Genomic DNA, 3,305 nt, shown 5'->3' with positions numbered 1-3,305 from the left:
AGAGGCTTAGCAGTAGGGCAATGATGGGGCATAGAATAGGGGAATGGAGGGCAGGAGGAGTAGACTGGTACATCATGCTAAATGGAGGGGAGTGGCAGCACATCAGACCATGCATGGCAGGAGAGAGGAGGCTAGCCCATGGATTCAGACAACAGAGGATAGGGAGGAGGTAGATGGGGCAGAAAGCTTACTGTTCAGAGAAGGCAGGAAGGTCAGTTGCAGAACAACGGCCACACAGGGCTAAACAACAAGCAGGGACATGGACTTGGACAATGGATGGCTAGGAGGAGGGAAGGCAGGAGCAGCAATCTTGTGTGGTGGCAGCACAATGCCAGGCCCTGCTTCCAACCACCCACCATCCATTGTGATATGTATCTTACTTAACGTTGAAAACCCCCCAGAAATTTGCTGAAAAAAACAAAGATTACAGGGACGGTATAGTTAGACTCAGATTTCACTCATACACAACAAGTGAAATTCAGCAGTTCTAGTTACCTGAGCTAACTATAACTTACGCCCCCGCAATGTACTGCTAATGACCTCAGACATTACATCATTCATGATATGGTCAGTTACATCACTCATGACATCACCCATGACATCTCAAATGAGCTGTGAATGGAATGGAACTATAATCTCTAGAACTTTATTTAGGGATAGTGTGTGTATATTAACACCCCTTTTTTCTTTTCTTTTGTGTAAGAACCATTATATAATACGCAACGTGCCCAGATTAATATGGCCGATAGCATTTCACTTTAAAGTAATGTTTAGTCCATTGTTTATGTTGATGTTTGCAATCCTAAGTATGTTTATTATAAATAAGTCACATTGAGGAACATACAGGTATGGCGGTCATGGGGCAAAATATGCTGAAATGACATTGTGTGCATATTAACACTTGTTTTCTTTTCTTTATTGTATCAATTCCTGAATTTTCACATTGTGACCAGGCCAATATGGTCGCCAGCTTTTTGGATTAAAGTAATATGTAGGCCTTTGTTAAGGTTTGCAACTGGAGGCATTTGTACATTTAAATAAGGATGCTTCAATGACGTCTTGTATCATTTTCAAGGTTCGGACGAGCCGAAACACGTGGATCACGTCCTTTGCAGATTAAATACTTCCAAACTACAACCTGAGTGCTGATTCCTTCCTTGTAAGAGTGAGAGGAGATTACATACATATATATAAAATTCACTGAAAAAAACACAAGTTTCAGGGACATTATAGTTAGAAATTAGCATTTAAAAAACCTCAGAAATTCACTGAAAAAACCACAGGTTTCATGGATGTCATAGTTAGTTGGACATTTCACTCGTACAAAACAAGAAAAATTCGGCCTTTATAGTTAGTTGTGCTTACTGTAACTCGCGCCCCCGCAATGCACTGCTGATGACATCACATATTATATCACTCATGACATGGTTAGTGACATCACTCATGACATCACTGATGACATCTCAAATGACATCACTGATGACATCATCCACGTGATCATCTTATCTTCCTCCTCACACCCTAAAATACAGACTACCATTCTCGAAACCATAGATGCACCAATACTAGTACAGCTACAATATTCTGTGCACTATGCATGCAGACCTCTAATCAGCTATATAGCATTCATACAGTCTTTTAAATACTAAGTTAGTACCTATACAGTCTAGGAATCCTTCTGCCTGTCCCAAGCACTTCTCCATTCAACCACCCAGCACTATCTACGTATCCTATCACTCTGCCAATACCTAAGCACTAATAAATTTGGCATGCACTCTCTTTGCAGCGCTGAAATTACTCCAGTTATTAGTCATATACTTAAGGAATGGCCTAGCCACTAACACAAGTGCAGGTACAATATTTTGTACACTATGCATGCACACCTCTAACAAGCTACAAACTATTGATATGGTCTTCTAAATACCCAGTTAGTACCTATGCAGTGTAGGAATCCTCCTGTCTGTCCCATGCATTTCTCCAATCACCCATCCAGCACTATCTACTTATCCTATTACTCCACCAATTCCTAAGCACTTTTAAATTCACTATACACTCTGTTTGTAATACTGTAATTATTCTCGTTACTAGTCATGAACTTGTGGAATGGCCTAGCTACTAACACAAGTACAGCTATAATATTTTGTGCACTATCCAAACAGACATCTAACTAGCTACATACTATTGATTCACTCTTTTAAATACCCAGTTAGTACTCATGCAGTGTAGGAATCGTCCAGTCTGTCCCATGCACTTCTTTAATCACTTATCTACCACTATCTTATTATCCTATCACTCCACCAATACGTAAGCACTTATAAATTAAGTGTTCAATCTGTTTGCAGCACTGTCATCATTCCAGTTACTAGTGGTATTCTTATAAAATGACTTAGGCACCAACACAAGTACACATAAAATATTCTGTGCATAATCCCTACAAATCTCTAAGCAGATACATACTATTGGTCCACTCCATTAAATACTGAAGTAGTACCCATGCAGAGTGGGATACCTCCTGTCAGTCTCATGCAATTTTTCAATCACCCATCCAGCACTATGTTCTTATTGTATCAGTCTGCCAATACCTAAGCACTTATGGGACAGATTTACAAGCACCCTGCACCACCAGTATGTCACTTTTTGTAACGTAGAGATGGCGCCAGGCACTCCTTCATATTTACAAGGAGAGGAAAAGCCACTCTGCGTGGTTTTTCCTCTCCTTGCAAATACGACCCCTTCATACACAGAACTTTGCGTTGAAGGGGCATTCCATAGGTGTTGCTGTGGGTGTTTCCACGCAACACCCATAGAACAAGACACATCTCCAGATTTATGAGAAATTGTAAATCTGGAGATGTGTGTTAATGCTGCGCCATCCTAGAGTTGGTGTAGCAAGGCGCAACGAGGAGAATTGTTTTAATTTCTCCTCATTTTTTCCTCTTTCAAGGGCATGCTGCATTCCACAGCATACATTGTTCCTTCCTGCACAGAAAAAAATCTCCACACGACACAGACATCCTTGCACCATGGTGCAAGAGTGCCTGTGTCACCGCATGGCTGCAGTTTGTACAGCAGTGCAGAGGGAGGCACAGAGTTGCAACATATTCATGTACATATGTCACATCCCTGTGCTTCGGAAGTGCGACAGTGCAGTGCAGCTAAAGAGCTTGCAGTGTCACGCTGCAGTACTTCCTCATAAATCTTCACCTATAAATTCACCATGCACTACTAATGCATTCTTTCAGTCAATCATGCTGTATACATATATTCAACCAAACTTTCACACCTTACCTTGCAATTATATTATT

This window comes from Lissotriton helveticus, chromosome 2_1, assembly GCF_964261635.1.
Source record: "Lissotriton helveticus chromosome 2_1, aLisHel1.1, whole genome shotgun sequence".
NCBI lineage: Eukaryota > Metazoa > Chordata > Amphibia > Caudata > Salamandridae > Lissotriton > Lissotriton helveticus.
This window is presented reverse-complemented; position numbering follows the sequence as displayed.